The following is a 13,956-nucleotide window of genomic DNA, read 5'->3' on the forward strand; positions in this document are numbered from 1 at the left end:
TATACAATAACGTTTTTCAACCAACCACTTTCAAAATAGTAGGCTGAAATCTATTGTTCTCACCAATGGGCGCAACGTCACATCTACCCACAGTATTATCATTCTGCCACGTAGTTCCATATTCACTCTACTTGCCTCCATAACCATGGAGATTTTTTTTATATCCAGTTCACACACTCACATTCCAACGTCCTTTCGTACCGTCAGCAAACTGGGTTATATTACATTTGATTCAATCAACCGTATGCTGAATGTCTATTGTGAGCAGCTGGTGACCAAGCAATGGTGGTATTCCCTGACATCTTCTGCCTTTGTCCTCCTGGATAGAGGTGGTCTTGGTTTTGCAAGATGGTGTCTGCGGATCTTTAATGAATCATTTCAGTGCAGCTTGGAGATAGTACAAACTGATGCTGATGAGAGTTGATGCTGGAGAATGATGGGTGAACTGATAGTCAAACCTGCTGCTTTGTCCTGGATGGTGTGAAGCATCTTGAGTATTGTTTGGGCTGCAATCATCCAAGCAAGTGAGCAGAATTGCAACACATGCCACTCAAAGTTTAAATACCTCTTTTAACATCAACTATGATCTACTGCTGACCTGTCTACCCTGATCAGTTTGATAGAAAAAAACTTGTTCCTTTAGTTCGAGACATCTCATGAACTCCCGTCCAGTTACCATTTTATTTATATCATTGAAATATTTACGGTGCCTTCCGCTGTGAGGAATCATGTAAAGTCCTGGTGTAAATTATCCGCCTGTTCTCTGCACTCAATTCCACGGTCACGACTTTCAAATGTTCTCAATATACTTTCAAAATTTGACTTCTGCCAAAAGTCGCACACTCATGTTGATTTTTGTCTTCTATATGCACAGAAATCTCATGATGCTTTTGCAAATATTCATTGCCAATTTACTTCCGTAATATTTTCTACCTTTTTTCTCAGCTGCATAGATTCATATACCGCAGAAACTAATTCTGATCCAATTTGTCCATCTGGCCAAGTTTTCCAAACGTGGCATTCTCTACAGTGTGGAACAGGCCCTTCGGCCCAGCAGGTCCACACCGCCCCTCCGAAGAGAAACCCACCCAAAACATTCCCCTACCCCATATTTACCCCTGACTAACACTGTGGGCATTTTAGCATTGCCAATTCACTTGAACTGCATATCATTGGATTGTGGGAGGAAACGGGAGCACCCACAGGAGAATGTGCAAACTCCACACAGATAGGCGGGAATCAAACGCAGAACCGTGGTGCTGTGAGGCATAGTGCTAACCATGGAGCCACCTTGCCGCCCACTTAATTAGTCCCATCTGTTTACACTTGGCCCAAATGCCTCTCATCGTTCCAATTCATAGGATTGTCCAAATGTCTTTTAAATGTTGTTGCTGCACTTGCATTTATCACTCTTTCTCTGGCAAATCTTTCCATACCGACATAAGCTTTTGCGTGAACAAGTTGTCCCTTTGTCCCTTTGTAATCTTTCCCCTCGCAACTTAAGCCTCTTCCCTCTATGTTTGAACACGCCGACAGTGTGGAAAACACCTTGGCTATTTACCCTATCCATGTTCCTCATGATTTTATAAATTCCGAGAATGTCACTCCTCGACCTCCTACATTCCATGTGATAACAACTTCACGAAAAAGCCTTTAAAAGTAAGCACTGCAAATTTGAAACTATATTTAAAATGACAGGTAAACAGCACTCCGCCGAACACTTCATACTGTTGTTTGTTTTTCTTCATATTGCAATGCTAAGGCAGCATGAAACGTTTAATAGTGCCAATATGAAGCCAAGGACCTGAGTTCTTTTTCTAAAGGAGCTAATGATCTCTCCAGTGAAAAAGCATTTCTGCCAGATCTATATAAGAAAGGGAATTCTTCCATTACACGGTCAGCCTACACTTGCCTTAAGCAAAGTCAGACGAATGCTGCATATACTTGTTGACACTTGCATGAAAGTATGAATTCTGTACAAAGCATGAAAGATGTATTCAATAAGGTTTACTACAAGAAGTAAACTTTCAAGAATGAAATGTGAGTGGAAGATGTCAAACAGTATGACTGGAGAGGCTGAACCACACTGAGACCAGAGGCAGAATAGAAGCACAACACTCAGATTGATGCAAGTGCATGGACGATAGACTTAATTAAGCAGCTCAAGGTGAACTGCGTGACAATCATGTCAAGGAAAGCTCTGTAATTTGAAAAGGAGAACAGGGAATCAGAGGTATTGTTATTAGCATTGAGTAAAGCTTACTACAATGACACGAGGGAGAGCTAGCCAGAGTCAGTTGGAAGTCAGCAGGAAACAAGGTCGAGCAGCAATCGCAGGTCCTTCTGAGGATAATTCAGGAAGCACAGCTGAAATTCATGCCTATCACGTGCTTCTGGTCCCAGAAATAACCCCCCTAAATCGGTCCTGACAGTAATGCTCGCCGTTTTGTGATTGAATACTCTCCATGAGAGACTTTGTCACACATGGATGCATCATCTTCTAATCGAGTCTTTCTGTTGGATCAGAAACAATAATTGCTGAGTGTTACTGGATATATGTTTGTATGTCTGCCCATGCATGCCCACTGACCTTGCTTTCGGTCTTTTTCCACATCCTGCTTCAGAGCAGATGTAAGTTAGCAATCCTCAATCTCTGTGCCTGGTTCATTTTTAACATTCTGGGAAACATCTGCAAGAGGCTGACCACATGATCAGTTGACAGTGACTCAATTCTCCTAGTTTCTCCATCTCTGTCATTTTTGTGTGGTGATACCATATTTCCGTGAGCAGTCTTTGATATGACCTCCTTTTCCTTCAAAATAGAAATCCCCTTAAAACTTGTCGGCTGAGCCTCCAGCTATGACTGTCCCAACTCCTGGGCTTCTGGTCTCACCCCTTGCCCTCCTTCATCGAACAATGACAGAGATCCCTTTGTCCTCACTTCCCACTGCAGTAGAATCCACATTCACAGAAACTTCGTCATCTACTTCCACTACTCCCTGCACGACAGCGCCATCAAACACATGCAATTTCGAACATTACTGCGAAGCACAGGCTCTTCGGTCCTCGATGTTGTGCCGAACTGTGAAACCAAGCTGAAGTCCGTCTAAACTACACCATTTATTTTCATACATATATAAATCCAAAGACAATTTATATACCCTTAATGGTGATCAGTCTGCTCCTGTTGCAGATTCCATGATTCGACTACACTCTGATCAAAGAAAATACCACTGCCATCTGACCGATGTCTGTCACCCCTCAATGTAAAGCTATTTTCCCTCGTGTGAGGAATCACCATCCGAAGAAAAATGCGCTCACTGTCTGCGCTATCGAAACATCTTATTTTATATGTCTCAATTAATCACCACTCAACCTTCTCTCCATTACTTTAATAGTCTCAAGTTCCTCAGCTTTTCCACCGAAGACCTTTCCTGCATTCCCGGCAGCATCCTATTAAATCTTTTCTGAACCATTTCGAAAGCCTCACTGTCCTTCTTGTCATACATGGGATTGTATGTGCTTTAGTGATTTGGATCAGAAATTGGCGAGCTGAAAGCAGACATTATTGGTTGGCCGAAAAAATTCTTCAGCACGATCCACAACTCTACCGAAGTCAACCACAAATTTCTGAATCCATCCTTCTCCGCTCTCATCCAGGACATTTATGAAAATGACAAAAAGCAGTGGCCCCTAAAGAGATCATTGCCGTATACTAAATGCAACTGCACTCCAGGATAAACTTTTCCTCGCAACCTCCACTCTTTGTCATCTTTCAGCTCGCCAATTTCTAATCCAAACAGCCAAATCACCCTCCGTATTTTGTGCGATAGCCGACCGTGGGGAACCTTATGAAACGCCACATTAACCGCTTTACCCTCATGCAACTGTTGGTCACCTACTCAAAGAACTCCATGTGGTTTGTGAGGCACGACTTATCCGTTACAAAACCGGGTTGATTATCCCTAATAAATTTATTCCTTTCGAGATAATTTTAAATCCTTCCTATTATAACCTTGATCAACACTTTACCCACAACCGAAGTAATGCTCACTGGTCTATAATATACAGCGTAGCCTCTACTCAGCTTCTTGACCGAGGGAACAACATCCTACCGTCTTCTGGCACTATACCTGAAGACAATGACGATATAGACATCAATACCAAAGTCTCTACAATCTCCTCCCTGACTTTCCAAAGAATCCCAGGATAAATCCCATCCAGGCCAGGGGACTTATCCATTTTCACACTTGCCAGAATATCTAAGAACTCCTCCTCGTGAACCTCAATCCAATCGCGTCTTGTAGCGTGTATCTCAGTATCCTCGTTTTCGTTTTCCAGTGTGAATGCCGATGAAAAATATTCATTCAGCGTTTTCACTACCTTCCCTGACTCGAACGCACAGCTTTCCACTACTACTCCACTCCTATTGGCGCTAAACGTCTTCCAGTCATTCTTCTTTTTCCTGCCAAACCTATAGAAAGCCTGTGGGTTTTCCTTGATCTTATCCGCCAACGCCAATCCCCTTCCTGACTCCTCTGACTTCCAGCTTTAGGACTTCACTGGCAAAATTATAACTGTCAAGCAGCCCAATTGAGCCTTCATGCGTCATCCTTACATAAGCTTTCCTTTTTATCTGGACAAGAGCTTCTAACAGGGTGACCAGTCCATTCATGTTTCCAACCTAAGTCCATCCTACGTTTGTAGACGATTCCATAAACGTTTTTTTCTGCCTCTGCCATCTTCCCCTTCGTATCATTGTCCGCATTTCATATAGTTCCTCTCTATTTTTAATATTCTCTATCACTTTGAACACTTTTCGATTTCCCCCATAGCACCTTCCAATGCAATTGTAGGATCTGAAACACTTGCCTGAACATCTCTTCCCTCCTCTTTGTCCTAGGCCCCAAACACACCTTCCACATGAAACAGCATTTCACTTGTCATGTTGCAATCCAGTTTTCTTTTATTGCTGTTCAGAATGCAGTCTGCTTTGGGCAGGGAAAACCAAACGGAGACTGCTTTGAGTAAAGCTGTCACACCATCTGTTGGAATTATCCTAACCTTCGCATTGCTTCCCACTTCAATAACCTAACTTGCTCTGATGTGAACATTTCAGCCCTAGGCTTCTGCAATGTTTCAGTGAAGCACAACCGAAGGTCGAGTAGCACCTCATTTTATACTTTGGGACTGTATAGCCTATAGGAGATTATGTTCAATTCCATAACTGCACAGCTGGACCTCACCATGACCGTACTCCTTTTTCCTTAGATTCTCCCTTTTGGCCTCCCTATTACCTCCCCATGCACTCCTTAATTTTCACCAAATTTATACCTGCTTGTTTTTCACAACAGCGAAATGGCCATTCTCCTGTGGCATTGTGCCTCCACATCCTCTATTTCCCATCACCCCCTCCACTTCTGTCAAGTTCTGAAAAAGCCCATTTTACGGTCCATTTGTACTTCTGAAAAATAGTCCCACTGGACTCAAAAAGTTATCTCTGTTTGACATTCGCCACAGATTCTGCCATATCTTCTGATTTTCTCCAGAAATTGATGTTTTTGAACAATTCAAAAGATGTGTGATGAACCATGAAGCACCGTACACTGGGTAATGAATGATAATACAAGGTGTGCAAATTCATTTGTTCTGAAACTACATAAGGCTGGAATCACCGACACGACAGAGCTCTTATACATAGTCGGGCAGAGAAACAGAGGGAAACACATCATTTTAAACAGAGAAGATAACAAAATTCGAATGAAAGGTTTAAATGAATATGTTGCATAGTTTTGCCGAACGTGACACGATGGACAGACTCTCAGAGGAATTAGAATATTGAAATGGATGTGTTACCATATCAGACATCAGAGTGGCTAAATGGGTACAGGGGTGATAGTTGTATGGGTTTCGGTGTATCTTCGGGGACAGACAGCAGACTTGCCCTGCAGATATTTCAGCACAAACACATATTCATGTGGTGCTGTGCCAGGGTCAGGACCAAGTGTACCAAAACTTGATGATAAACCGTGAAAGCTACCACACTTAACTGCTTACATTCCAGATTGCAGAAATAACATCTGAGATAGAGGGCGAAATGATTAAAAAAAGATCTGATCGAATTTTTGCATTCCTGCCACAACCAGTCAGAACTGGAGTTGAACTCTGAACCATCTGACGAGACAAAATGACTGCAAAAATATTATTTTTAATCAAACAATACTCTTGGGATTCGGATAGGTCTCATTTATTGTCCAGTGGGCAGTTAAGAGTCAACCACATTGCTGTGGGTCTGCAGTCACATGTGGGACAGAGCAGGTATAGATGGAAGTTTCTTTCCCTAAAGACATTAATGAACCTGATGAGCTTTTCCAACGATCGACAATGGATTCATGAGCATTATTAGACTCTTAATTCCAAACATTTATTGCATTTAAATTCCCCCATCTGCTGTGACCGGATTCGAAGTCATGTCATCATAACATTACCAGGACTGCTAGACTAACACCATTAAACCATTACTTTGGCATTCCCCTGAAGAATGGAACAGCCCTCTATATCGCTATAAAGACAAGGATGCAATGGCTGCAGCATTCTCTGCCAGAGGTGTTACGTGACGACATAAACAGAATTACAGATCCCCGTCTTCAAATAATTCGATTGCTGCACATCAAGAAAAAGCTGAATACAGTAGATACGACAAAGGCAGTGGGCCCTGACACCATTCCTGAAATAGACCTGAATACTTCTGCTGGACCATAAGGTGTGTCCATGGGGACGCTGTTTGATTCCAGCTCCAACTTTGGAATCTCCCTGGCAATTTGGAAAATTTCTTTAAAATGGTCAGTCCCTTAAGAGGAGAATAATTACAATCTGCATAATTGCCACTCCCTCACTTTCATCACGATAGTTAAACTTGTGGGGGTTCTTCTTCACAGAGCTTTCAAGCACCAAAGAAATTACGTGCTCAGTGTGGTTTACGATAGGGGCTGTCATGGAAATGTCGCTGAATTTCTAATCCTGACCAGACTAATGTTGTGGCAGGTGGTGGATGTTAAAAACAATTTCAAATCTGATGCCAGTAATATTGACCTTGACATCAATGTCGATGGTAAACATCAATTTCATTCCTCAATGTACTTTCATGAAGGAAATCTCCCCTGATTTCCTGGTTCTGGCCTGAAAACGACCTCAGACACACAGACGTGTGATAAAAACTTCAATGGTCTGTGAAACAGCCAAGTAAGATATTCAACTGCATCAAACTGCCCCGATATCTTAAAATATAAGCGCTGACAGAACACCCGACACCAGACTTGGTATTGGAAAAGGGTACGAGAAACACAGTCCTGGACCTACTTCCAAACATCGGAAAGCTTCTGGCAACATTTAAATATTTTTCCCCCAGACTGCACAGAAACATCCGGAAAGGTGGAGGACATTCAATGCATTGAGCCTGCCCCATTCCAGTTCATGGTCAATCAGCTTCTTCATTTTTTTCCCAACCATTGTGTACTATAATCATTTGAAGTTATTAACTATCGGAAAGATACAAAGTCGGAAATGCAGTCGGTCCTTTAGTTCGTCAATTTTACTTCCCCTTCAATATAATGAGGGCTGATCCTCTATCTCCATACCATACACCGAGTGCAAACTCATGCATTTCGTGTCTAGAAATCCTTACTTATATTCAATGTCTTGGCTTCCACAGCCTTATGTGGGAGATAATTTCCTAGTTTCACTAGTCTCTGCATGCTGACATTTTTACGCATCTCAATGCAGCTTGTCCCACTGTAATTAATATGGTAGCACCTTGGTTTAGACCTCCCACCCAGGAGAATTGTCAGGATTTTATATACTTCACGGAGATCTCCACTCATGTTTCTGAACCCGATGGAATAACGGTCCAGTCGACCCAAACCCTGCTCCCATTACATCCTGTCATCCCAGAGATCAGTCTGGTCATTCTTCGTTGGGCTCCCTCAATGTCAAGTTTGCCCTTTGTTTGAGAGCAAAACTGCATACAAGACTGCACAATGTCCGAGATGTGGTCTCACCAAGGCCTGTACAGCTGCAGAAAGACACCCTTACTCATCCAGTCAAATCCACTTGAAGTGGAGATCAACACATCAATTATCGTCCGAACGGCTTTGTGTTCCTGCAATATTGTTTTCAGTGATGATATACATTGAAATCAAGATCCCCTTCAATGTTCCAGCTACCGACTTGATAGATCTATGCACACTGGTCAGTGTGCCAATGCCATTCCCAATGTTAACTTCTGGCTTCGGAACTGCCATTCATGAGCTTCGGAGTTCGCTTAAGAAGTCAACCAACGTATGCACATAAGAATTTCATCATCCAACATGTTTACATTAATATCTTTTGAAATGATAACCAGCCATTCTGTTTTCCCACCAAAGTACTTAAGGCAACGCCCATCCATATTGCTCTTCCTCTCCCACGTATTGGCCTATCCAGTTTACTTGTTTCAATTACATTGGAACTTCTTTAAGTGTTCTTCACCAACTCACAATCTCACGTTTATGGCATCAGCAGATTTAAAAAGATTGCATTTAATACCCTCGAACAAAAGTGTGATCTGCTTTCTGAGTATCTGGGGCCCAAATATCAATTTCTGGATTATCCCGCCAGTCCCTGCTTTCCACTCCAAATTCTGAATCAAATTCTGTAAGTTATCTTAAGCAGGTTTAAGGTGCATATTCCAGGAGAGGTACCGCCAGTCAAACGTTTAGTTTTTAACACAACAGTATTTGTTTTCAAGATTATCAAAAGAACCACAAACAAAACGGGATAGAATTTCGAATAACTTAGCCTATCTGAAAACTGAAGCCATTATTGCAAATTAATGAAGTTGCTCAAAGTATTTGCAACAATCCACATAAACACGCATGGTAATAAAAGGAAAAAAAACATCCAATCACAGGTTTTTGCAGGAGAAATGCCGTAGAGTGGGAGGATCAGCACTGTACTGCTTCTTTGGGTTCAGCATCTTCACAACTGACTCCCTACTTTCAGTGTTGAGCCAGCCTGATAAACGCCAAATCAACCAAACTAAAGCAGAGGAGCAGTTTGAGGCCATCTGACCCTTCCAGCCTGCTCCACCACTCAAAAGGATCACAGAATTGTTTTTTTCATGAATTCCCATCCACTTACCTTCGCTCTCACCCTATCCATTAATTACTTTACTGCTCAAAAATATCTATCTTTGCTTTGAAAACGTTTACTGAAGTAGCGCCAACTACTTCACTTAGCAAAGAATTCCATCGATTTACAAACCATTGGGTGAAGAAGTTCGTTCTCAATTCAATCCTAAATCTGCTCTCACTAACCTTGTGGCTATGCACTTTTGTCCTCGCTTCACCTGCCATTTGAACCATCCTGTCTACTTCTATCTTGTGTTTCCCCTCAGAACGTTATATATTTCTACAACATCTCCCCTCGTTGTTCTAAATTCCAATGAATATATTTCAAGACTAATCAGTATCTCTTCTTACATCAACCCCTCAACTCCAGAATCTAACTAGTGAACGTATTCTCCTATCCCTGCAGTATCAGTATATAATTTCTCAAGTAAGGAGAACAAAACTGCACACAGTACTCCAAATGTGGCCTTACCAGCACCCTATTCAGCAGCAACACCACCTTCTTGCTTTTAATCTCAATCTTTGTAACATGATGGACAACAATTGTTTGCCTTCCTAAGTACCTGTTGCACCTGCAGACCGACCTTCTGTGATTCATTCACAAGGATACCCAGGGTCCCTCTCCATAGCCGCATTCTGCAAAGTTTTATCATTCAGGTAATAGTCGTTTTTCCGGGACTCTTATGAAAATGATTGACTTCACGTTTATTACCATTGTATTCCGTCTGCCCGACGTTTGCCCACTCACTTTGGGGATCTATATTACTCATAGTCCTCTGCACACTTTGCTCTGGCACTCAAATACGGGTCAACCGCAAATTTTGACACCCTACACGTGGTCCACAACTCCTCCTCATCATTATAAAATGTAAATAACTGCAGTTCCAACACCGATTCCTGAGGCACTCTTCAAGTCACTGATTGCCAGCCAGAATAACACTCGTTTAGCACCACTCTCTACTTCCTGTTACTCATCCAATCGTCTTTCCATGCTAATACTTTACCTCGAACTTCATGCATTCTTATCCTATGCAGCGGCCGCTTGTGCAGCACTTTGTCAAATGTGTTTTGGAAATCTCGGTTCACCACATCTATCGGGTACCCAGCGCTACCTTTTCTGGTATTGCCTTCATAGGTTTCCAGAATAATTGTTCTGCCTATCGTGCCTTTCATTAAATCTGCTGTGTCTGCGCAAGGGCAACTTCTATCGAGATGCCTTGCATTTATTCCTTGGTACTAATCTCAAGCATCTTCCCCACATCGGAGGTTATACTAATTGGTGTACAATTCCTGATCTTTTCTCCAACTCCCATTTTGAATCGTGATGTCAGATTCACTGACTTGCCAACCGCTGGAACTTCCCTAGAATGCAGCTAATTTTGGAAAATTAGCGCAAGTCCACTTGCTATATCTCCCTCCATCACTTTTCGTGTTCTGACATGCATTCCATCAGGTCCAGGAGACATGCCTATCCTCAGCTCCATTAGATTGCCCAACACCGCATTTCCGTAATAATGATTCTTTCCTGGTCCTCACCTAACTTCATTTCTTTATCAATTACTGACATGTTTTTACTCACACACTGTGAAGACCGTCACAAAATACCTGTTCAATGCCTCTGCCGTTTAATCACATCCCATTACTAAATGACCCTTCTCATCCTCGAAAGGACCAAAGTTCACTTTAGCCATTCTAAATCATTTTATATATTTATAGAGACTTCTGCTGTCTGTTTTTATATTCTGTGCTTTTTCTCATGTTTCATCTTACCTTTCTTTATAGTACTTTTTGTGGATTTCTTTGACGTTTAAAATTTTCCCAATATTCCATTTTCGTACACTCCTTCGTCACTTTGTATTCCTTCTCATTCAATACGATAGACTTCCTTAATATCCTTCGACACGCGTGGCAGAGTACCCCTTTTCTCACAATCCTTCCTTTTCCCTGGAATATATATTTGCTTTGGAATTTGAAAGAAATTGTTTTGTAAGTCCTTCACTGCTCGTCAACTCTCTCACCATAAAGTATTTGCTTCTAGTCTACTTTAGCCTAGGTCCTCCATCTCTCTCTATTGCATTGTTACTTGTTTAAGCACAGGACCATGGAACTGGATTTTATTTTTATAGTCTCTGCCTCTATTCTAAATTGATCCAGACTGTGGTCATTCCTTCCAAGAGGATCTATAACTATGAAGTCATTAATTATTCCTTTCTCATTACACAGGGCCACATCTAGGACAGCTAACTCCTCATTGTACAAATTTTATTTTGTCGTTCAAATCATTCCCTCATAGTCAAACCCAGATTCTTCGGAAACGCTACTTTTACGACATCTCTGTTTAAAGAAAAACGCCAAGGACAGCTTAACCTTGTTAAAGGAGCAGCATTGTCACAACACTCGACTTGGGAGATCATCAAAAATGTTTGTGAAAATCGAAATTCACAACATCCATTGCTTCACCCATAATTTATTCACTAGTCTGTTTGTCAAATATGATTCGCCTTTAATAATTCGATATTGCCTTCACCTATGTTCATTACGTTTTAATTGATTTAATTTTCAAAGTTCCCTGGTAATGCATCTTTTAGAATAGACTCTTGTGTTGTTGTGACTGCTTCTTTGGTGCTCAGCAGACTGCAATTTCCTGCTGTCTCCCTGCCTCATTTGGAAATATTATAGTTATATTTGCTTCTCTCAAATCTGAAACTTCGGTTCCAGAAAACCATCATTTCCTGCCTTAATCTGTTAAATAGTTAATTTTGCACAATCATACAGTCGGGGAAGCATGGAATCTATACAGTCAGAAATACAACACCGCCTATATTAGTCCCACGTTCCGACACAAGACCCGTTGCCGGGACAGCTATGATCTAGGTGCAAGCCCAATTACTTTTTTTAAATCATTTTTTGTGGCAACTGCAGTCATGAAGTGCATTCCAAATCCACAACATCATCTGGGTGAAAACAATCCTCGAACTCTGTATTGAACCTTGAACCCTTCAATTTAAAAGTGTATTCCATAGTTCTTGAACCTTTGAATAAAAGGATTAGCCGCTGTCTATGCACCCTGTCCATTCTCCTCGGAACCTTATCCTTCCGAATCCCACCACCTTCTCTGCTCCAAAGCAAATGACCCGAGCTTATCCAGCCTCTCTTCATAGCTGATATGCTCCATCGCTGGGAACGTCCGTTTGAATTTCATCTGCACCCCATTCAGTGCGATCACATCGTTCCAGTAATGTGGCTCGCAGAACTGTACCCATTATTCCACATTGGCAGAAACATTTTTCCATATAGCTCTTACGATCTGCATCTTGATGAGTAAACGCTATATTTACTACTGCCAATGACTTCTTAATAACCGATCACCCTATCCAGTCACATTCAGAGATTGTGGAGAAACACCCTCTGAGCCTCCTAGTATGCTGTCACTCCCCTGTCTGGTTCCTGCTTCCAAATTACATCACCTCATATTTTTCAGGGTTAGAGTCCACGTGCCACTGATCTGCCCATCTGAGCATTCTATCTATATCTTCCTGTCACATAAGACCCTCCCCCTCAGTGCCGACCACCCAGGCAATCTTTGTGTCAAGTGTAAACTTACTTATCACACTGACCACACTCCCGACTCCACATTCACACCAACGTCATTTATGAATACCACAAATAACAAGGGGCACAGCAGTGATCTCTGTGTAACAGTAGTGTACGATCGTTACCAGTCGTACAAAGAGTATTCTGCAGCCAGCTATGTACTTTAGTTACCCTAAAACTGTTCTAATACTCACTGGTCTCTATTTTCCTGGTTCATCTCGACGAGCCTTCCCATCAAGGGTGTTGTCCAGTCTACTGGCACCACCTCTGTGAACGGATTCTATTAACATGTTTGCATCAGCGCCGTTCCTCCCTTTTCTCCAACAGCAGCTTGCCATACAATTCACCCTGACAAAGGGACTTTTCCAATGTTATACCAGCCAAAACCGTCAATCCCTATTCGCATCTTATAACAATCTGTAAAAGAGTTTCCCAGCCCATCTACTCGAATTCCATCCTGCATCCCCAATGCAATCATTAGGTCCATTGCTGCTTCCTCCGAAAGGAACTTCTGGTCCATCAGACTTAAACATCCGCAATCCAGCCATGTGTCTAAATATTAATTCATTACTAAAATGATTGTTTTTCGTCTTAATTAATAAGGGCCCATCGTCACTTGGACTTTCAGGGAGATTTTCTGGATCTTCCTCCATGCAGACAAACGTAATATATCTGTTTCGTTTCCCTGTCAGGTTTTTGTTGACTACAATACATTATCCTGTCCAAATATTCACTGCTCTACATTTGTTTTCATTTTCCTTTTAAATATCAATAGGAGCTTTTTAAGAATATTTGCAAGGAACAAAAAAAAACAAAGAAAATCACATCACAGGAACAGGCCCTTCGGGCATCTAAGTCTGCACCGATGTAGATCCTCTATCTAAACCTGTCGTCGACTTTCCAAGGTCCTATTCGCCGTGCTTCCTGTCCACTTATGTGAGGAATAAGAGAAAGGCCAAAGAAACAGTAGGGTCGATCAGGGATAGCAGAAGGAATTTGTGTGTGGAGTCTGCGGATGCAGGGGAAGCCCTCAATGAGTTTTTTGCTTCTATCTTTACGAAAGCAACGAACTTTGTAGTGAATGAAACCTTTGAACAGCAGGTGTGCATGCTGAAATAGATAGAGATAGAGGACGCTGATATGCTGAAAATTTTGTCAAACATTAAGACTGAAAAGTCGCCAGGCCCGGGCCAGA

Source organism: Chiloscyllium plagiosum, unplaced genomic scaffold (genome assembly GCF_037043375.1).
Source record: "Chiloscyllium plagiosum isolate Xiang-an unplaced genomic scaffold, Cpla_swu_hap1 HiC_scaffold_18, whole genome shotgun sequence".
NCBI classification, from domain to species: domain Eukaryota; kingdom Metazoa; phylum Chordata; class Chondrichthyes; order Orectolobiformes; family Hemiscylliidae; genus Chiloscyllium; species Chiloscyllium plagiosum.